The sequence below is a fragment of the Nannospalax galili genome, unplaced genomic scaffold (assembly GCF_000622305.1).
Source record: "Nannospalax galili isolate Female #2095 unplaced genomic scaffold, S.galili_v1.0 scaffold139, whole genome shotgun sequence".
In the NCBI taxonomy this organism is placed as follows: Eukaryota; Metazoa; Chordata; class Mammalia; order Rodentia; family Spalacidae; genus Nannospalax; species Nannospalax galili.
The window spans coordinates 4,182,131-4,206,084 of NW_008345884.1; the positions used below are offsets into that span (position 1 = coordinate 4,182,131).

General features: G+C 41.0%; 1 protein-coding gene across 3 annotated transcripts in view; it reads right to left on the bottom strand.

Annotated features, from left to right (window-relative positions):
- The window catches only part of Dab2 (DAB adaptor protein 2), a 56,518-nt gene extending 33,916 nt beyond the window's left edge, over positions 1-22,602 (bottom strand). For all 3 annotated transcript variants that reach the window (XM_029567801.1, XM_008842093.3, XM_008842092.3), the window contains exon 1: positions 22,335-22,602. The gene's annotated coding sequence lies outside the window, so the exon portion shown is untranslated. The remainder of the gene's footprint in view (positions 1-22,334) is intronic.
- Between the last annotated feature and the right edge of the window lie 1,352 nt (positions 22,603-23,954).

The window sequence follows — 23,954 nt, forward strand, 5'->3', positions numbered from 1 at the left end:
ATTAACAGTATTTCCTTTTAGAGTTTAAGGAAGTCATCATCATAATTGGTATTTGGGAGGGTTACGTTTGAAAGGAACTTTGTGTACCCATATTAGGGCCCATTCTCTAGACTAGCCATGCTGCCCCAATCACTAGTGGTGTCTGAAAAGAGTTCATAGCTTAAACGGAAGTATTAAGTTTCTGATTAGTTTTCAAACGTATTTTTACCCAGTTGTTTCAGTACAGTGACTGCTGTACGTTTAACCCTATTAACATGGAAAAAAGTAGAAAACTAATCTGAGTCTGTTCTAGCTCCTTGGAAAACCTGAATACAAGTTAATACACCTATATGAATAAAACCATAAAAGGTTTACTTACTGAGACTCTAAAAGAGGCTAGTAGTGGAATATCTCTGATTTTATGATCATGTGGATTTTTTTTTTATAAGTATGGATACGTGAGGCTTGAGATTGATTATTTAACATTAGAAAGTATATCTGTATCCAGGTGTGGTGGTTCTGGCTGCAATCTTAGCACTGGGGCAACTGCGACAGGAGGATCACTTTGAGTTTGTGCCCAATATAGGCTATACACTGAGACCTTGTTTCAAACAAAACAAAACATGCATCTCAGCTTCAACATTCCAACTAATCATTGTGGGAAAAGATGCCACCATTTCCAGTACGACCTTCTATAGCTTAGGTGAAACAAAACAGGAAAACTGGAACCGAACCTTGTCCTGTAATTAACTTCTATATAGAGAGGGAGGCAGGACTGAGATTGTGGCTTATGGGAACTAGAGAGCTTCAAAAATCCCATCTGTCATTGCTTCACATGGCTGGCACTGGCCATTTGGGCTCCGTGGTCCTGGTTATTCTTATACTAAGGACCACCTAGATGTGGCTCATTCAGGCTATGGGCCATGCACTCTACATATTTCAAGTAAGCTAGGCTGGTGCAACCACACAGGGAAAAGGGCATGGGTGATTTCTGTGTCGTGAACAGTGTGTTCTGACAGTGCTTTACTGGAACTCTGGATGTGGAGCTATTGGGCACAGTTTCCCATAATGACACAATATTTATTTCCTACATGACACTGTCCCTTTTGTACTGTCTGAGCTATTCAGGAGGAGAGATTGGTCAGGTAATGACTGGAGCCTAGAGCCTAAGGTCGTGATAGAGAGAACCACCATGAACCACCTCATTGCCTCTTGGTTTCTCTTTATACAAATGCCATCTCGCCCATTGAACAAACCCTGAGTGATTCCTACTGATTCTGAGGAATGGGTAATAAGAATCTGATTCTGGATGAAAGAAGAGTATTGCTTTTTGGAGAGAGGAGGGTTGGGCCCAGAGTGCCCTTCCCCATTGGACTTTAATTTAGAGCTCAAAGGGAGCTGGGAACCTGAAGAGCAAGTTTGTACCTTGAGTCAAAGCATTGGGAAGCTGCCAATGGATTAAAGTCTTCTGACAAAGGATAGAAGGAAGAATTCCTTTTGGATAGATGGTAAACAGTGGGGACTAAAGACCTGGCTCAAATGTCAGGCTTCCCTCTAACCCTGATAAGATGATACTTTGGCACTTGGGGGCCTCTGGTATAGTCCCTACTAGGTGGCAAGCACAGTGTGATTGCTGCTTGACTGGAAAGCCTACAGAACACGGCAGAACCCTCCTGAACCCTTGTACTCTGAGAAGCACTGAAGGACCAGTAAGAATGCATCTACCTCTGTCACCTGCATGCTTTCCTCCTTCTGGGGATAAAGCCTAGCAAGTTTGGTGGCAGCCAAGTCACTTGCAATCAGCAACTGTGGTAAGACTGGAGACACCACGCCACAGTGACAATGCAGATGGGGCACAGGATTTAAAAGGAAGATTTTAAAAAGTAAAACTACTCATAGATCTTTGGGATGGGTGAGTTAAATAAATCAGCTTTAAAAAATATTAATTTAGAACAACTATTTTGTGGTATATGCCTGTAATCTCAGAACTTGGGAAGCTGAGGCAGCAAGATTTTGAGTTTGAGGTCAGCCCGGACCACATAGTAAAACCCCATCTCAAAGGAAAAAAAGAAAAAAAAAAAAAGAAAAACAAACAAACAAAGCCCCCCTCCCCCCAAAAAACCTCAGGAAAAACATCATACAGAAAAACTTCAAACAAAGTAGAACACTATGCTTCACTCTGTTTTTTTTTTCCCTCAGCCTAAATCCACTGGCAAAAAGAAATATTCTAAAGATTAAACAACTTATTTTAAAACTTCTAGTGTTTTCCTATACATTGTTTAATGTAGCCGCTCTCCTGGTAGTATGCAATGATTACATAGTGGTCTGTGCTTTGTGGCTGCAATAATCTTGGTTCAAATCCAAGTCATGGAATTAATATAGTTTCTTGCCAGGCATTGTGGCAAATGCCTTTAAATCCAATATTTAGGAGGCAGAGGTAGGAAGAGCTCTGTGAATTCGAGGCCAGCCTGGTCTACAAAGGGAGTTCTAGGTCAGTCAGGGCTATATAGTCTCAAAAAAAAAAATTTTTTTTTTTTAAGTAACTGCTGACATGGAAGTTTCTAGAATCTTTCTATCACAGGGCTTTGGGGCAGTGATTTGAAAAGAAGCCTTATGGACCAGATATAAAAACACAGTGAATATACAAAGCACATTTTGCATTGGTATCTAAACATAAAGAATATTTAACCAGAACTTTGTAGGAAAAACAGTCAAAGACTAAAGAGAAGGTTGGAGAGCTGGCTCAGCAGTGCAAAGCAGTTGCTACCCTTGCAGAGGACGTGGGTTCAGTTCCCAGCACCCACATGGTGGCTAACGACCTTCTGTAACCCCAGTTCTAGGAGATCTGACACTTTCTTCTGGCCTCTGAGGACATTGCATGCATGTGGTGTACCTACACGTGCAGGCACAATGCTCACACACAGAATAAATAAAAATAAGTAAATAAATTAAAAGCTTTCTTTAAAGCTAAAATGCAGGCGAGAGAAAAGGACTCAATCATTCAACCATTTGATTCCTGAGGATAAATTCATTACTTACACCTCTTCTCACAATCCTCCCTCTTACATCAAGTATTTTATTGTTACTCTGGCTAACAGTGCTAAGAAGGATATTTCTGCCCAAACTTTATTGTTTCCCGAGTACCAAGCTATTTAAAAAAAATTTAAATTTACTTTTTTTTTTTTTTTTTTTTTTTTTTTGACAGAGTGTGAACTTGTGGTGATCCTCCTGCCTCAGCTCTGGCACAGGTACACACAACCAAGTCCAACTTCCTTTTCTTCTTTTCAACTTAGCCACACTGATAGCATCCACAGCCTTTTTTTGGTTTTTGAGACAGGGTCTCCCTGTAGTCCCAGCTATCCTGGAACTCACTATGTAGACCAGGCTGGCCATGAACTCACAGAAATACGCCTGCCTCTGCCTCCCAAATGCTGGGATTAAAGGCGTGTGTCACCACGCCTGGCCCCAATTTACTTATTTTTATGTGTGTGTTGCCTGCAGGTATATAGGTGCATCATGTGCATGTAACCAAGCTAATTCTTAAATGAAATCATGAAAGCACCTTAGCAGCTTGTTTCCAAGGACATTCAAGTTGGATTTGTCCATTCTGATAGGAAGCAATTCTGATGAAGTCCACATGGATGGGCATATCTACCACATGGAGCTCTGCAAGTTCTCCTGTGAGATGTACACAATCTTAACTATTAAATATGTTTCAGTATTTATTCAGGTTTCATCTTGCAAGTCTGCATAATGTTAGGATGTAGAAAGCATATTTAGAAGGATCTGCATTTGAAATACTAAGTTATAAGCACAGAGCCACATATACTAGTGAATTATTTATTTTATGATCTTATAACCACACTAGGGAACTTTAAAGAGGCTAGTAATCTTAAGCTTTTCCTCTTTCATAAACCAGTGTAAGAAATACTGCCTGATATTTGGTTTCTTTCTGGTTGAATGATATAAATCCCAATGTGGTTTTCCTTCCCAGGCAGAGCCCCACGTTCACATAATCCTGAAAGTCACTGCTTGAGTGGGGCTCTACCTTTCTTTAACTCATGTTTCAAACACACACTGGGTTTTAAGAGTTTAAAGGAAGAAGAATCCAGCTGCCTTGTCACATCAGTACAGATCAGTCAGACTGGGGTATATGCAGTAATTATATATAGACAGGTGGAATTTACGTAGTGCCATATATCTGTGTCTATACCAAACTTCTGAAAAACAATCTTAAAGTTCTATAGGTGCAACATAAGACTGGTTTAAATTCTATGATTCTGGCATGTTGTCTCTAGAGTCTAGGTGGCCTTTCTAGTACAAAGGCCCTTTGTTTGGATGTTCAGTCTACATTTAGGGTTGACATTAACCCATTTAGGGTTAACCTGCCTTGAGAAACTTATTGGCTTCCATTTCCCTGTCTGATATGATCTATTCTAGCTGGGTAAGATTCTGCCAATAGGGCCTCATCTCTAAGAATACTTGTGACTGTGTTAACCTCCCAATAATAATTTTATTTGAAATTTATCTAATGGTCACTGTCATCCCATGTACTCAGAATATCAAAATATTACTTTAAAAACAGTTCTTAATGATTTGGCTGATTTTTTAAATTGAATTTCTGTGTATTTCATACAAAATATCTCAAGCAATCTTAATCATCTTTATGTCCCCATTCCCACAGGCACCATCCCACAGCCCCCTCACTGGAACCCATATACTCTGTCATCCGTGTTAAGGAACAGACTTAGTTGCTTTTAATAAAATGAAGGATAAGTGGGTCATTAAAAAAGTTATCTAGGGGTTGGGTATGTTGGTGCACACCTATATTTCCAACTACTTTGGTGCCAAGACAAGAGAATTGTTTGAATCCAGAAGTTAGAGACAAGCTTGGGCAACATAGTGAGACCCCCATCTCAGTAAGATAAAGCAACAAGAGACTTTTTGTTTGTTGAGTTTCCAGTTCACAGAGAACCAGGACCCTCAGATGGTTCCTCTCTCTTCTTGATACCCGTGTTCTAGCATACTGAAGTGTAGGGAGCTTCTACAATGTTTTCTAAAAGTCAAGAGAACTCTTTCAGAAGAAATAAGAATTTTTAGGCTCATTTGCTTACATCTTGGCTCCTGGTCAAATTAAATAAGTCAAGAGATAAGAAATACCTGGTAATAGTAAGTTTTGGTATAGAACTTGTTGATTCTTGAAATGTTATGCTAATTTTTTACCCCAGTCTTAGAAATTTAGAACAAAAATTTCCTGAAATAGCTAGCCTATCTGCCTTGAAATTGTGTTTATGGTTATGTTATTTAAGCAAAAAAAAAAAACAAAAAAAGCAAAACCCTGAACACACTGCTGCAGAGTAAGTGCAAGATCAGGTGGGAGAAGAACATAATTACCAAGTATGGAAGGAAAATTCAAGGAGCTCTGTAGGCAGAAGGCATTTCAGCACAGAACCATACCTGTGGTCTCAATGATCATCTAATGTACTTAATCTAGAGTCTCCAGGAAGTCAGTTTCTCTGTGACCTTTGACAAATCATTTGCATAACCCTACAAGTTAGAGGGAAAAGGATAACAGTGTTTCAGAGAACTAAGATTTCTTAGGAAAAGAAAGCACAACTCACTATTTATTTCCTGGTTTTAAAGCTCTAAGAATCTTAAGAATTATCTTACTCTGTACAGGTTTCAAACAGTTTGCTCCAGGATTTAAAGGGATACTCCGAAGATCTATGTATTCAGTAGATTGTCAAGTCATCTTTTCTAGAATCATAATTTTTCCAGTGTTGAGAAGGGAAAAAAGAATTTTTTAACCAGCTGCATAAAAATAATATATCCATTCTAGTTATATCATTAAACAGTATTTTCCAAGGTTCAAGTCTTAAATATTAATTTCATCTACTGTTTTTTTGTTAAGTCTTTGAGGTGACATTAGCCGATAACTTTAAAGACCCTAGAAAAATACTGATTTCTTCTCCTTCGTTTAATGAAATATAACTTTTACTGTTGATCTAGATAGCATTCCACAATATTGAAGTCATTAATGTCTTAACTCTCTGCTGTTATGAAGAAATAAATGCCTATGAAACATTGTTTCTTATAACTCTTAAACTGCTAGCCATGTGGTTTCATATGTACATTGTACTGCTGCTAGCCCATCAAATCATGTAGCATCAATGAACTGCTGCTTCCCAAAGGGCTTAACTGACTTGAAATGCTACATGTATGTACTGTCTGGTTTTTCTCATTTTCTACACTTATGCCTGTGCTGTTTTAAAATGTACTATTCAAAATCACTGTCAACTGAAGAAATTTTAGAGTAAATCTAGCATTGGGTAACCTCTGCTCCTTCAATAGTGAATGAGTTCAGTGTATGTTAATAGCAAGCTTACTGACTAATAGGTGGGTAGGAGTAAAAGCTCTGAGTTATATACCATTTTCTAGTTACCAAGGATTAGCTATAATCTGAATTGTGTATTTTCCTTTATATTAAGCTATTATTTATAAACTTTCCTAATGCTCAAATCACTTAAACGGTGAATACTTGTCTTTAGTGAAAGAGAATGGTCAAATATCTGACTTGCCCCTGGACGCCTTTCCAGAATAAGTAAATGGGACAAGACACTTCTTTCTTCAGGCTGTGAATGCTTTCCATCCTCACCAGGTTTACTACCTTCTTAGGATACCAGGGATTAACCACAGAGTGTCAAATGTATATCGCTCACTTCAGCACAAGATAAATTGATAAGGATGGATCTTCATTGAAGGCCACTTTGTTGGGCTTCAACTGAGACCTTTTAGCCACTGATGAGAAATTCCTGTTTATATTGAATAAAAAGGGCTTCTGGTTAGAATGCACAGGAATTTCAACATCAATGAATCACTATAATGAAAGTTTCCTTGGTTCATAAAAAATGTAACAGTGAAATAAAATGTTCATTAGCTAGTATATTCTTTCAGAAGAGTCTCCTGTGTTCTCTGAAACACCAATGACCTGTTTTAAGATTCTGTATCTACTAAGCAAAAGATACTTCCATACTAAGGAAAAACATGGGAGAGACATCAAGGATTCTATTAGAATCCACCCATAGTCTTTCTTCTCGGTTCCTATTAAGTCCATTAAATAAAAGCAATGAGTTGTTTTTGAAAGCTTTAAGAAGATTCTCTCCATGGTAAGTAGCATTTATTTTTTTACTCCTATTTTATAGGCATTTTTAGTATCGAAGAATGCAATTACATTGTTTCCTTAGCTGAACTCTATAGCCCTATGCAAAGACAAGTCTTTTTCGAAAGACATTATTAAGTTTCTAATCCAATTTTTATTAAAAAGGCTCAAAATTGTAGACAAGAAAGTTAAGACAGCTCCTCAAAAGGACAAACTCTTCCAAAGTCCATGGAGTCTTGAGTGCAGTGAAATCTGCAATTAGGTAAATGTTTACAGTTGTAGTGTTAACCTGTGATGTCTTCCTTAACTAGCATATTGCAGAAGTGCATACATAATTAGTTCTAACAGGGAAAAGAGTGAAACATCAAATTATTTAAAATATATTTTATCATTTTTATTTTATGTGTATGCTTGCTTGTATGTAAGTGCACCCATGTCATGCAATGCCCACGGAGGTCAGAGGAGGGCTTCGAAACTCCTGAAACTGGAGTTAGGAGGGTTGTTAGCCACCTTGTGAGTGCTGGGAATCGAACTTGGGTTCTCTACAAGAGCAGCCATTGCTCTAAACCACTGAGCCATCCCTCTAGCCCTGCTTAGTCCTTCTAAAGCAAATAAAATTCTAATTCGAGGGATAATTACTAGGCATGGATATGAATAAAACTTTCTCAGAGTCAGTCTCTCTGGTGTTGAGATTCTTTACCCTAAATTCCATTCCACATCTGCTATTGTATCTAAGAAATTCTCTTAAGGGAGAAAAACAGTAGAGTACTTGCCTAGCATGCACCTGAGACCCTGGGTTCAGTCCCAAGCACCACAAACACTGGATATGGTGCACATGCCTGTAATACCAGCACTCAGCAGAGGGAAGCAAGAGGATCAGAAGCTTAAGGTCAGAAATTCAACAACCTCCTCAGCTACATCAAGGCCAGGCTAGGCTACATGCGAGACCCTGTCTATAAAAGGGGAAGGGGTGGGGGCAGATGCTATCTCTTTGATTCTTAAGAATGTGCCATGGATTTCACACTGTGCTGAGCCACCCTGACTGGGCACTGGTGAAATCATCAGCTACCCTGAACTTTGCTTTGATGCTAATGATCATTCGTAAAATTTAAAGACTTTCAAAAATGGTTTCTTTTGTTCTAAGAACATCCATCATCAGGGGGTTGTCTAGGAATTGGTCCCATCACAAAATCATTATGATTTAGAGACAAGTTTTTCCTTGAATTCCTGTTATATATACCAGTAAGTTAATTTGTGTAATGAACCCGCTAATGCACCCCTACTATATGCTGGGCATTCTGCTCGAGCTTGGGTATACCCATGGGAAAAATAGAGATCTCTTTCTTGACAGATCTACACTTCAACAGAGGGGGAAAAAAACACATGGAAAGATGACAGTCTTTCTGAAGGTGATAAACGACCTGGGAAAGAGAAGGAGAAAAGAGCAAGGTAATTTGCACTGTAAAGCCTGGGATGGCTTGGATGGCCTCTATAGAAGTACAGAAAAAATACGGTATTTTGAAAGGTTAAAAATTATTGAATGTATACTATATTCCAGGATGGTCTCATTTAATACTCTGGACAAGGTATTGTAATCATTTATGTAAAAAGCTAAATTGCAAGAGCTAAACTGCCTTCCAAGGGCATTTGTTTCTGATGCCTTTACTGTAAGTTTTGCTTTAGAATGATGCAGACAAAAAAAAAAATGGGCTAGTTTTTCAAACACAGGCACAACTTGCACTAGCCAGAAAATCAACCTGGGAAAAAGAAATTCATGTATAGCAAGAGTAAAGGGTATTCATATCAACTGGGCAAGAATGAGGCACTAGACATGCCAGGGGAAAGGTTGAGAGTTGGGTCAAGCTGGATTAGGGTGAGCTTAAAGCACTCTATTTTGTCTAGACAGTACTGGGGAGGCTTTGAGGTTGAGTGACGGCGCAGAGGTTGAGGTAGTGACAAATCTGAGTACACAGAGGCAGGCATCAAAGAGTCAGAGAGCTTTGTAGAATGAGAACTGCACGGACTTGCCATTTTGAGTGATTCAACACTGCCAGTTTCTTTTATTTAAATACTTGGCTAGTCTTCTGGAAATAAAGCCTTTTAATCAAAAGGTTAAGGCCTAACAATCTCAAATATCAGATTCAAGGTTATCCCTTCTAGACAAGCAATGATGCCAGTGACCCTCAAACTTCAAATAAACTGTGTCTTAAATGTGGCTTTCATAAATGTCAAAGGCCAATATATATTACATCCTTTATTCTATGATCCACCTTATCCTAAAAAGGAATCTTTTTAATACCAATTTTATAAGTGAAATGATATTTTGAAGTGTGAACTTAGGAAAAAAAAAAACAGAACAACTTTTCTTAAAAATAGCTATTGATTGCCGGGCGTGGTGGCGCACGCCTTTGATCCCAGCACTCGGGAGTCAGAGGCAGGTGGATCTCTGTGAGTTCAAGGCCAGCCTGGTCTACATAGTGAGTTCCAGGACAGCTGGGGCTACAGGGAGACCCTGTCTCAAAAAGACCAAAAAAAAAAAAAAAAAAAAAAAGCTATTGATTAAAATAACCATGTCACTATCGTTTTGTGTTTGAAGCAGAATATTATTTTCCCATTGGTGTTTGTAACGGAAAAATCTAGAAACATCAGTGTTAAGGAAATGCTGGTTAAGAAGGACCGGGAATTTCTGTTTCTTACATAGTTAGAATGTGACACTGGGATGATGTATTGCTTTTATTTCTAAAATTAAATTTCCCGGAGATATTCTCATTTGTCAGACAGCACTATTTAAAAATGCAGATAGGACTTGGAGTATGGCACTGTGGTGGAATATTTGCCTAGAGTGCTAGCATGCATAAGGGGCTTGGTGATCTCTAGCGCCCTAAAAGAAAGAAAGGTAGGCAAGTCTATAGCGTATATACCAAGATTTGTTAACACCTACGAAGAACATCTGAAAGTATCTAGAGCGCTGCCGAGGACCAGCCTGCAACACAGTCACCTTGAATGTCATTAACAGATACCTACCTGAAGCTATGGAGAAAAATCCCCTGGGAAATTAAACAGTAATTTTTAAAAACATATTTTATTATTTCTATTTCATATGTATGAGTGTATTGTCTGCATGTATGTAAGTGCACCTGTGTCATGCAAAGACTGTGGAGGCCAGAAAAGGGTGTCAGATCCCCTGGAACTGGAGTTACCGACAGTTGTGAGCTGCCATGTGGGTGCTGGGAATCAAACCCAGGTCTTCTGCAGAACAACAAGTGTTCTTAACCTCTGAGCCATCTCTCTAGCCCTAAACAGTAATTTATTTTGTGTCTGAATGTTTGCACATGTGTGTGTGTATGTATGAGAGAGAGAGACAGAGACAGAGACAGAGACAGAGACAGAGAGACCCATGAAGGTCAGAAGACACATCAGATCCCTTACAAGTGTTTGTGAGTCACTCACTGTGGCTGCTGGGATCTGAACTCATGTAGGATAAGCAAGCCATCTTAACTGCTAAGCCATCTCTCTAGTTCCAATAGTAAGCTTTGAATCAAATAATAATTACACTGAAAAATCTCTTTGATGATAGGATTTTGAAGTTGATGAGGGTAAATGACCTGTCATTGGTTTCCAGTCTAAGTTCTTGGGCACACTGGTGGCTGTGTAGACTAGTCATGTGTTGACAATCTAATGCTAGCATTTTATTTGCTTGTTTGTTTGAGACAGGCTCTCCCAGCTGGCCTGGAACTTGCTATGTAAGTCAGACTGGCCTCACAGAGATCTGCGTACCTTTTTCTCCCAAATGCTGAGATTAAAGGCATGTACCACCATGTCTGGTTTTAATGCTAATGAAAAAAAAACTAATCAATATAACATCTTAAACCACAATACAACTTCACAAGCAAAATTTTAAATATTAAGTTTCTAACTGGGTGTGGTAGCTTATATCTATAATCCCAACACTGATGATGGTGGGGGTGTAGTTATACTAAGGCAGGAGAAGTTCATCTTGGGCCAGTCTGAGCTATAGTTTGAGGTCCTATATCAAAAATGCAAAGCAAAATAAAACCAAAAATTAAGTTTCTTTGATTTGGTCTAAAGTTATGTTAAGTCATTATTCAGGCCTGAACTAAAGGGCTTATCTGTATTCTCAATTTTTATTAGCTATTTAATAAACAGTTTGGTGCAGAAATTTAAGTGTTGAACAAAGGAAGAATAAAACAGTACTTTGGATGAAGTATAAGCTTGAAAACTATTCAGTGCAATTATTATTATCCAGGTGGTTACATCCACCAGGTAAGACAGACCATTGAGTGGTGGTGAATACGCCATTGACAGGAGTTAAACCAATGACTTGGAAAGACCACACCATCTGGAAAATTTCAGTAACAGCTTGTCTGCCTTTCTCAGGCCCTGAGCAGATATAAACTGGAGGAACATATGGATATTACTCATTTTAAATAGCCTTAAAGTTAAATTGGGGTTCAGAACTGTTTTATTTATACCAACAAATATAAAAAGCTAAAGCTTTCCTTTTTGCTAAATCTATTTTTAAAAAAAGACAGAAAGAAAGGAAGGAAAGAAGGAAGGGAGAGAGAGAGAAAAGAAAAAGGAAAGAAAGAAAAAGAAAAAGAAGGAAAAGTAAGTCATAACCAAGAGTGATTTGAGTTCCTTATCCACCTGGCCATCTGGTCATTTTACTGAACTCCTACTATGTGCCAAGCACTGTATTGACAAATAAAGCATAGTCCTTACTTGTGTGTGTGTGTGTGTGTGTGTGTGTGTGTGTTTTGTTTTGTTTTGTTTTGTGTTTTTAAGACATGGTTCCCTGTGGCCCCAGCTGGCCTGGGAATTGCTATGTAGACCAAGCTGGCTTTGAATCCACAGAGATCTGCCTGCCCCTGCCTCCTGAATGCTGGGATTAAAGGTGTGGGCTACCATGATGGCAATAGTCCTTATTCTTTTATTTTTTTAAATGTTTCATTTATTATCTTTATTTTATGGGTATGAGTGTATTGTCTGCATGTATGTGAGTGCACCTATGTCGTGCAATGCCACAGAGGTCAGAAGAGGGCTTCGGATTCCCCTGGAACTGGAGTTAAGGATGGTTCTAGCCGCCATGTGGGTGCTGGGAATCGAACCTGGGTCCTCTGCAAGAGAAGTCAGTGCTCTTAACCGCTGGGCCATCTCTCCAGCCCTGGCAATAGTCCTTACTCTTAAGGGACCTATCGCATAGAATGAATCAATGCTAGCCAGAACTGATTCTGTTTTACAGGTAATGTTTCTAGTTAAGATAGAATGTTGCTTTGCTATTAACACTTAATAAGAAAAAAAATTCAGTACTACTTTGAGAAATTCTGTATAAATTGCTTTCTTATTGATATGAACCATGGAGAGATACCCCCTTAATATAAAACTATCTCTCTGAAAGTTTTAAAATCATGAAATGTACTTAAAACGTTAATTATGTAGAAATATTTACATTTAATATTTGTGGTGCCCTGGTTAACCATATTACAATCTCAAACAACATCTTTGACCTCTGGAAGGAAGAATTATGTAAGACACAAGGTCATTAAAGAGTATCAGCAAAGCTGGCCGTGGTAGGCCACACTTTAATCCCAGAATTTAGGAGCAGCAGACAGATTGCTGTGAGATTGAGGCCAATTTGGTACATGGTGAGTTCCGGGCCTGCTGGGGCTATCAGGTCTCAAAAAAACAAAGAAGTAAAAAAGAAAAAGAAGAGTATCAGTGATGCTTTCTGTAAAGTTAACGCAAAAGCCAAAGTTCCAAATCATCACTATTTTTATAAACACCAGAAGGAAATAGTGTGTTCACCTGACAGTTTTGCCACTGCAGAAGTGTGAACCACTCAGAGTTGATGCTGATGTCTACATGCTATAATCAAACATGTTATCCGCCAGATTCTGAACTCTTTAGAGTCACTTTCACATCCAGCAGACCACTGAACTCAGATTTAAATGAAACAGTAATGAAAATGTAGAAAATGTAACTATCTCTTCCTCCTACCCCCTTAAGCTGGGTTGGTTGGAGGACACTAGATAAAAAAGCATTACCACCTTGCTATGTCAGACTTCATCAAGACTAGTCTGCATGAGCACCCCATAGTAAACTTAAGCAAATGCTGGCTGTACGAAGCCTAGACATCCAGACTCTCAAACAGAGCATAGCTGCATCCATTACTTCTACAGAAGAGTTCTCATATTGAAAGCTGAGTGTTAGTATTGCTGTGCATGAACTGGGAACAAACAGAATTGATTCTTAGCCAGATATGCCTACAAAATCCATAGGAGTATGGGCTGTAGCTTGGAATGAAGCTAAGATTTTATCCTAGATTGTCCACTTACATACTGAACCTGGCCTGTGACTCACTGTTTTTCCCAGCTGTCTTTTATTGCCACACTTCTTTTCCTCTCCAGTGTTTATTCTTCATTACTCTGTTCCAACATTCCTTGTTGGATGTTCTTCTCATGTTTATATGGCTACTAGGACATTGCACTTTATCTTTTCTACATATATAGCATGCTACTCAACATACTTAAAATTAAAAAAAAGTGGCATGAATTATCTCTGCATTTTCAAAGCATTCCAATGAAAATCAAGAGATTCTAGTTGTACCAAGCCAGTTTTTATGGAGGTATTCTATAGAAATGCCTTACCAGATTAGCCTTCCTGATTTTGTATTAATTAGGTATCAGTGCTCAACACCTGTGTTTTTACTTGAGCTGAGGTTAAAACCCTTCTTAACTAGGCTGCAGATATATGTATTCATAGCCACCTGCTGCCCAGAGAGGCTATTCTTTTCTGTTTCCCCTAACAGAGATATGGACATGTCTTCTGATGCTGCTGCCCTAGCTCATAACACTGACCTCCTTTCCCTTCTCAAATTCCTATCTGCCATCCCAGGTCACTCAAAGTATATGGTCTCAGGGAGGTCTCTGCTGGACTCTTAGCAGCTGTACTGTTTTTCCACATTGATTGTCACTTATTGTTCCTCTCTGACTCATGCAGAACTCTTCCCTCAACTCAAAGCTTTAAGGTCACAGAATTTAAAAAAATATTTTATTATTTTTATTTTATGTGTATGAGTGTATTGCTTTCATATATGTAAGTGCACCCACGTCATGCAATGCCCACGGAGGCCAGAAGAGGGTATCAAATCCACTGGGACTGGAGTTACAGATCTTGTTAGCCACCACGTGGATACTGGGAACTGAATTCAGGTTCTCTGCAAGAACAGTCAGTGCTCTTAGCTGCTAAGCCAACTCTCCAGCCCCTAAGGTCAAGGAATTATTTACCTTACTTTTCTAAGCTTTATATAGTCTGGTCACGAGCACTGTCCTTTAAAACATTAAGAGTAATGCACAGATGGGAGGTGGTGGTAAATGCTTGTAATTCTAGCACTGGAAGGTGGGGACAACAGTGGCAGGAAGATCTGTGAATTCAAAGCCACCTTGGGTGATGTAGTGAGTTGGAGGCAGCCAGAGCTACAGAGCAAGAACCTGTCTCAAATCAAAATAAATATACAAGAGTAATACACATTTTCTTTTTATTCACTAATATTAGATCAGGCAATCTTAGTACTTTGCTGGCATATAGTATTTTCTTCAATTGCTAAACAATCTTCTCTCATACCCACTAGACAGACAGGTGAACTTGTATGTGCCAACAAGTTCTTGGCCTGACATCCGTGATCAGCTGTGATTCACTTTTCCCTTCCACACATTATTCTCTCTTAGCTCTACCGCCTGTGCTATCTAGGTCAGACTGGCTGATGTGTGTTGAGTACACCCTGTACTTGCCCACCTACCTGATTTCCTTATCTGCTTTTTCTTGCAGTGTTTTCTCCTTTTACCTTTGCTTATTTGCCAGGTGTGGTGGCATATGCCTTTAATCTCCGGCAGAGGCAGGCAGATCTCTGTGAGTTCAAGGCCAGTCTGGTCTACATACAGAGTTCTAGGCCAGCTGGAGTTACAGGAAGACCCTGTCTCAAAAAGATAAAAATAAACAAACAGAAATCTTTTGCTTATTTGACTTCCTTTTTTCCTGAAAGGTCAACTCTATTATCGCACTAGTGATTTTTCCCACCTCTGGAACAATGCAATTACCCCAGACCACTCATTGAAATGAAATTCCATGTCAGTTGGATGTCATTTTCTGTAAATTTCTTTTCTTTTCTTTGTCAAGACAGGGTCCCAATTGTGCTGCTTAGGCTGGCCTAGAACTCAGTATCTTCTAGCCTCTGCCACCTGAGTGCTGACATCATAGGCATGTGCTACTGTCTGGGCATTTTTCTCTAAATTTCCTGTAGCTAGTAATTAATATTTATCTCCCAGCAAGTGTAAGGCAAATATCTGCATTCATAACTAAACATTAAAACCAATGCTTAGTTATTGGGAACTTTAGACAGCTAAATAAACCATAATTACATTCCTACAATAGGTTATCAGGCAGTTAAACAACTCTACATCAAGGTACACCTCACAGCCAGAGCCCTGATCTGCTACTTCCGGATCACACCCTTGTGCCTTTCAGTCTCAGGTGGGTCTCTGCTTATACTAATCACTCTTAGGACTGTTCTCCTAGGTGGGTGTGGTGACTAAGGATTAGTTGGACATACTGGGAATCAAATCCAGAGCCTTGCACATGTTATGGAAGAGCTCACTGCTGAGCCACACCCCCAAATTTGAGTGGCATTTCTGAGAGCCCGGCTGCCATTCCATAGTAGGTCCATGGAAATCTAGATTCTGTGTTCACTGCCTCACATGATGCAGACTTCTTCCGAGATTTCTACTCACTGGGATTGATTTTTTACTCACTGTCAAGTTAGTAGTATGTACCATACACATTCCTAATATTAAGATAAACACTGAAACTCAGTTCATCTTCAGGATCGAATGTGGAGCAAGCTGATTCTACTGGAGCTAAGAGATGGAATACCTTTTTTCTTTTTCTTTTTGACAGTGTCTTAAGTAGTCCATGCTGGCCTCACGCTCACTGTAGTTGCTGATGATTTTAAACTTCTGATCCTCCTGTTTCCACTGCCCCAGAGCTAGATTACTGGTGTGAACTACACACACAGTGAATTCAGTGCTGGTGACTGAACCCAGGAGCTCTTGCATGCTTGGTAAGCACTCTTTCAACTCAGCTATACCCCAGCCCAGAAATGGAGATTTTTTTTTTTTAAAGTCATGTTATATACAGTGAAAGTGAAATGCAAGAATGGAGCAATCCTTCCTAAGGCATAAATCTTTCTAAAAATGAGGTGCAGTAGATTTGTTTAGGGTGGCAACATTCATCTGCACCTCTGGACATGGCACAAAAACAAAATTAAAAGTTATAAGGGTTAGAGAAAACCCTCTGGCTTAAATATAATGATACAGTTTTAAAAGATGATGGTGGCTGAGACAGTCTCCTAATAAATGGAGATTAATTATACTCTTTAAAAAACCTCAGGGAGGTGGAAAGATTTAGAAATGAGGTGATAATGATAAAAATAAGGATTATATTAGTTTCCCTCGGATCAAGAAAGCAATATTTGGTTTCTGGGGACAATGTCCTAGATCTGTCTTTTTATCTTTCTGCAACCGAAGATTCAGTTAAACTCAATTATATTTAAATACCTTCGCTTTATTACTTCTAGGGCTGTAGGAATTCAAATAAAGTATTTTAACTGCATTATGCTTTCCACTGAACAACTAAACCATAAAACTGAGTTGTAAAAGTTACTCTTAGGAAGCTGGGCATGGTGGTGCACACACAACACTTTAATCCTGGTATTTGAAAGGCAGAGACAGGCAGTTCTCTGTGTGAGTTTGAGGTCAGCCTGGTGTACAGACTGAGTTTCAGGCCATGGAGGGCTTCACAGTGAGACCCTGTCTCAAAAAAATAGGTTACTATTGGATCACATGGAGGGCCTGTAGCATACAGCTGGCTAAGCCCTCCTGATAGCTTGGTTCAGTAGATCTGGCATGGAAACCACACTCTGAGCAGCGCTGTCTCAGAGGAGGAGTTATGAAATACATACCAGTTCTACCAAGTGTCTAATCTTGAAAGAGTGACTTCTTTGTCACATGTCAACTTTATAAGCCTTATTAAAATATAAGTGTATTTTAGCTTAACACTTTGCATCATATTGCTAAGGAAAAGCAGAGTAGCTTTTACTAAGAGAAACATCTTAAGCCTTATATCTATCACCCAAATTTCTCCCAGGTTAATAGTACTTTTCAATTGTCTTTCTGTAGTGTTGGGGACTGAACTCAGGGCCTTATGTATGTAGGCAGGTACTCTACCCATGCATTATACACTCATCCCTTGAACTGTAATGGAGACCCAACTTTCTAGAATTCTTACTTCCTATCTTATCCTCCCCTTTTACTCTGATTTCATGAAAATCTAAGAGACATTCATCATACCTTCTGCTTCCTGGTAACTTCCCTAGAACTTAACTTGGCTTGTTCCATTACTCAGAATTCATACCAGCTTATATCAGTTAAAGGTCACTTGCCCCCAGCTACTTTGTGTAAGTTATGACAAGAGACAGAAATTGCCAAGCCACGTCAGTATTAAGGTAGTAACTACAGTTTTATGGGTAATAACTAAAATTTTGTAAGTCTTGCAGGGCATGGTGGTAGCACACATCTTTAATCCTAGTACTTGGGAGGCAGAGGTAGGTGGATCTCTGTGAGATCGAGGCCAATCTTGACTCCATAGAGAGTTCCAGGCCAGCTGTGGCTACAAGGAGACCCTGTCTCAAAAAGATGAAAAAAAAAAAGCAAAAAAAAAGCAAGCCTTTATGTTTTCCCATCTAGATAAGGTAAGAGCTAAGAAAGATTAGAAAAGTAAGTACTGGTACTGGGATTAAAATAAGTTTGAGGGGAGCCGGCCATGGTGGCGCACACCTTTGATCCCAGCATTCGGGGGGCAGAGGCAGGTGGATCTCTGTGAGTTCAAGGCCAGCCTGATCTACATAGCAAGTTCCAGGCCAGCTGGGACTACAGAGAGACCCTGTCTCAAAATAAATAAATAAATAAATAAATAAATAAATAAATAAATAAATAAATAAATAAATAAGTAAATAAATAAATAAACAAATAAATAAATAAATAAAAATTTGAGGGGTGGGGAAAGGCAATGGAAGCAAAGAAGGATTTTACTTCACTAAGTAACTTCCAGTTTTAGGCCAGGAAGCAATTTGTTCAGATTCTGCTTGCCCTGGAGAAGCAGGCTTCCTTCCAGGGTAGTGGAAGGAAGCGGGAAGGGGAGTAACTATGGCAACCTGCCCAGCTATGTGGGCAATGACAGTATGGGGGCCCCAATGTCCTGGCCTAGTCACTTAGTTTAGTCAGGGTGGTCCCTCCCTTCCCACTTCCTTGGCTAGAGTGCTGACTTCAGGAGAAGGATAAGCCATTCTCTGCAGGGAGTCTGAAGGAGTGTGTGGGGAAGATTTAAATGAGACCAGAGGTCATTTTGACCAAACCAAACATCAGGCTTCCAGGTTGAGAACAGAGAGTAACCCCCTGTCCATTCTAGCGTGAACACAAACACACAGGCTTTGTTAGTATTGAGTACTTGAATGATTAACATTTTTCAGATAGGCAGGTAGTATTCAGTTTTGATTAAGAAATTCTCCCTTTGCTTTCAGTATTCACAATTGTTCAGAGGACAAGGAACAGGGAGACAAATGTCTGCAATCAGATGGAACAAAGTATTGCACAAATATAGATTAATTTATCTTCCCCAAAACACCATGGTAGGTACTATTGTTCTTCCCCAGGTAAGAAAACAGAAGTCCCGAGCAGTTAAGCAATGGGACAAGGTCATCTTGCTAGAAGCTGGGTAATTGCCTTCAACCACTACCCATTTGTGCCAGGTCAGCAGAGGGAGGAGGACAGCTAACTTATGGAGCCCTTTGTGATGCCCAGCATCATTTGTGTCCCTCATCAGGAATTTGTCTGGACTCTGTCTGCAATAAGAGACCCGGCAGCCTGCTTTCCTTTGGCGTCATATGATTAATCTGTTAGGATAGCTTCCCATGATTTAGGTTTCCCTTAAACACACTTATCTGATGTTAAAACTGTGTCATCTAAATGAAACTTTGGCAGAATGGCGCAAGTCAGTAGTACTGCTGCCTCAGCTTTACAAATCCAGCTCCAGAGATAATAGAAAAATAGCACATTCTGTTACTAGGGTGTTTCATATTGCCAATGTCGTTCCCAGCGTAGCTCTGTCTAGGGCAGGAAACCTTAGGTGGTGGGTGGGTCAGTGACCTAACTTCCCGGGTCAGTCACCTTGCAAATCTACCAGATGGGGCCTGAGTTTTGATGAGCATTAGGAACCAAAACCCCTTAAGAACTGCCTTCTCGGGCATTTTAGCATCTTAGCTTTTTCTTCAAGAAAATAATTAATCCCCAAGTACAGAGAATGAGGCAAAGAAACACATGGCACACCCAAACCAGCCAAATCAAAGTTGTACTAGCAAGCTGAGGCTTAGGATAGGAAAGAAATGAAGCCACTTCCTCATTGCACCACCAGGAGCACACTTTCCCAGAAGCTCCCTGCTGGGCACAACTACTCAGCAGGTCCTGCCTTGCCAGGCTTTTAATTTTCAGGTAATTAAGCCATGGCTATTGGACCAAACTAGCTGGTCAGCAGCTTCCAGAGTTCCTAGTACCATCATCATGCTAATGCCAACCAGTATCTTTTTTTAAACTTTAAAATTTTATGTGTATTAGTGTTTTGCCTGCATGTATGTAAGTGCATCCATGCGTGCAAACCCTTGGAGGCCAGAAAAGGGTGTTTGATCCCCTGGAACTGGAGTTACAAATATACAGGTACTAGGAACCAAAGCTAGGTCATCTGCAAGAACTTTCCCCCCAGTGCTCTTAACCACTGAGCCATCTCTCCAGCACCACCAATCAGTATCTCAACCCGAACAAGCCAACTAAAATCCATTTAACCTTTGGAGCAAGATAAATAGGTCTAGTACACACAAATTTAGACATTTCATTTAATTCTAAAAATCATAGCATTTGGTAGAAATACCAACTCTGAGCTGGGTGTGGTAGTGCATGCCCACAACCCCAGGATTCAGAAGATTAAGGCAGAAGTTTAAGACCAGCTCGGAGTGGCACATACTGTGATATCATGTCTCAAAACAATAAGAAATCAAGCAACCAACCTCTAGATTTTGTCCTTCCCAAATCAGCAAAGCTTAAAAGCACTTGTTAAAACCAATACTGTGTTGTCTTGCCAACCTCCCTTGCATTCTCCAGTGCAGACGAACTGTGTGGTGTTAGCATCACAAACTCCCTAAATATATCTGCGCTACAGGGCAAAGGCGGAAGACATTCTTCCCATTCCTCTACAATCTAGCTCTTCTGGCCATACATTAAAATAACATAGTTCAGCCAGGTGTGGTGTCCCACACCTATAATCCCAGCACTCAGGAGGCAGAGGCAGGAAGATGGTGAGTTTGAGCCTAGACTGAGGTACATGGGGAGACCATCCAACAACAATGTCCAGGATAATGGTTGGACAAAAAGGGATAGGGCTGGGAGAAGGAAGGTTTGGTATTCAGTAAAAACAGGTCCCCGGGTGGGCATTAGAAGGAAGTGATTTGTCTCTGAAACACACTTTGGAAGAGACCACTAAGCGTCTTTCTGCTTTACCACGGAGACTTGCTGCATCTCAAGCTCAAAATTGCCTTGCTCGAGGCATTACTTTTTCCAGCACTAAAGACCTTTTCCTCAAAGACTAATGCAAGCCCAAATCCCCAGTACTCCTGAATTCTCTAGCCAGGGAGTGGAGACGTAGAGATTGGGGTGGGCAGGGCACCTGGCTAGAGGACAATCTGTCTAGTCAGGAGCAAGAAAGGGAACAGGAACGAGCCATTTGTTAGCCCTGAGAGTCCCCCATCCCAGCTAGTTCTTCCGTCCCCAAAAGCCAGTGCATACTTCTGTATGGGGAGCCGACCTCAAAATTTTAAGAAAGATCCATTATACACCCATCAAAGCCGTTCCAAGAGCCTTGTCAGGCGTCTCAAAAGCGTAGCAGCTGCCGGCTTTCTTCTGCCTTTACTTAAGTGGGAGTTGTACCGTACCCCTCCCCCCCTGCACTCTCCTGTTCGTCCTGATTAGGGCCCGAAATTTTTTCATTAAGTCACTTTATAGAGCAACAGTAACATTTACTATTCATGAAGTCGCCCCTCCATAATTTTTAAGTCTTTCCATGTGTCTGGAGGTTCGTTTCTGCTCTTCTCGTTTTACAGTGGCTCCCTTCCTTCTAAACACTAAGAAGAAAGGGGAAGGGGGGTGCCTAGGGTGGAGATAACATCCAGATTCTTTAAGTGTTTTTAATCCAGTTAAACTTCCCTTTGGACTCAGCAGCTCCCTGCTGAAACTGACTGCGGACCTGAATTCCAGGCTCTTGGAATTTAGTCCAGAAGGAAAGAGGGCAGGAACAAATAACAGAGTCAGCTCTATGCTGCGGAAAAAACCGCTATGTTGACTGGGGCTCCAAGGTTTTAACATATTCATTTTTCGTCCCCTTTCTCAAATTCTTACTTAATCCTTCCAACTAGTTTACAGCAGTCAAGAAAACACCATTCAAACACTCCGGGGATTTAAAACAAGTTTGTTAAGTAGCCTGGACAGATACTGTCTTAGGAATGCTGGTGTAAGACAAAGTTCACATTTTTAATGCATTATGCTGTCAGTCACGGGGGGGGGGGGGGGAGACCCTCCTCAAAGGCTCAAACCAGGCACCCAGCCTTTGTCACGCAGCAAAAATAAACACCTTTCAAGAGTTAAATTAGGTGGTCAGCAGCCACACTAGCGTCCTCCCTGGGCTGCCCCCTCACCCCACCCCAAAGCTCTTAGATACACGAGGGCGTGCTTGTACACACACACACACACACACACACACACACACACACACACACTGAGATGCTCAAGTGCCACAGGAGTGAGACCCCCAAAGGTAAAACGCATTCCTTGGAAGCATTACACAGATGTCAGGCCACAAAACCGCTTGTTTCCCCGAGTACACTGTCTCATTTGTAAGATTCCCCGCAGCCCCCAGGTCCGCACGCCAGGCCGGGGTGGGAAGAGGGGAGCGAGCAAAGGAGGGAAGGAGGTCGCCCCCCAAAGATGGAGCCACAGGGAAGAAAGCTGGCAAAGCTACTCACCGGCTGGCTAGCGCCTCTGCGAAGCTAGCATGACGTCCCCGCGCCCGGAGTCTCCAGGCGACAGCGCAGGGGCACCGTGGGTCCCGCTTAAATAGCCGGCGGCCGGAGCCTCGCAGCGCGGCCACTCCCGGCGAAAGATATGGTTCTAATCAGATGCTGGCAGCTGAGGACTCCCCAGGAATGTGCCGGGATGTTTTCGCTGCCTGGGCTTGGTAACTCCCCCTCAACGTGTCTGCCGAGTCTTCCAAACTTAACTGTTTATTAACTCGTGCTGGAGTCCCGGCTTCTGCGCCCGGCGTGCCCCGCCAGCTGGGGGCGATCGCGGAGATCCGAAGGACAAGGGATCCCGCCAAGCCCGAAGCCCCAGGACGCGGGGCCCGGGGAGGGTGCACATCAGGACAGGAAAGGGAAGCGCTACAGGAAAGGGGTGGGATCCACCGAGCTGCGTTTCACAAATCTGTTCCCTGGATTGCCACTTCAAGTGATGTGGCACGCGAACTCATCGCAACCGGCTGGGGCCCTTTGAACAAAGGGATGTCAGTCCTGACTTTTCCTGGATGCATCTGCCCTTTCTAAAGTTGAGCATGCGATTGGTTTGCCATCTTTAAAGAAATCAGTGTCTTTCATTACATACGCTTAATCAGGAGGAAAGCTATGTGTGTATATATAAAAAGATTTATTTGTATATGAAATGTGATTCTATGCCTACAGATGTAAAACAATATTCTATGAAGCTGATCTAAACAAAATATGTTAGCTTCTATATAACCTAAGTAAATGATATGCATTTCTGATATAAACAAAAGTTGTGTGCTGGGTTTCCTCACAGGGTATATGCAGCCATGTGAGAGATGCCTAACCTGACTTTATCTGCATTAATTACTACAGAGTTTTTTAACCCTTCATGAAAACCCTGAGCTAGGAGAAAAAAGTGTTTCAAGCCGTCTGTATCAATGCTCAGTAGTAGAAAGAAAAGTCCCGCATGGCATACCTTTGCAAACATTTAGAAGCTAGAAATTCATTTTCTCCATGTTTTAAAATCAGGAACAGCCACAGAAACCCTGGTGCTTTTTAAGAGATCTGAAATCATTCTTGTGAAGTCTCCCCCTGCTTTCTTCTGTCATTGCCTCCTTTCCCTTCCTCCACCCTCTTGTTCCTCCTCTTCTACCTTTTTGTCTTTTGCTCCTCCTTCCTCTTTCTCTTCCCTCTTCCTCCTGCTCCCTCTTCCCCCTCTTCCCTCTTCTTTCTGGTAGAAGCAGAAGGTACCAACTATGAAAATGACAAATCGTGACTTGGATGGTTGGGGATTATTGATTTTCTTGAGTTAGCAGCACAATGGATTTGCATTTTATTGCTGGAAACTGAGGGTTCAAATCGGGCTTATGGCACACCAAGGATGTATTTTGTGGTCCATGCCTAGCCCAGCTGCAAAGCCACTGTGTAATTTGGGGTAGCACAATGTGAGTGGCAGTCTCTGCTTGCAAGTAGGTCAGGCTAGGAACAGCCTGTGTGCAGGCAGAGCAAGGGACCCCGAACAGCACAGCTGGCCAGGAATGCTGCTCCCCTGACCTTGGCATTCCCTCCACACCTGGGTGTGCGGAGTAGAGGGGGTGGTGCTGA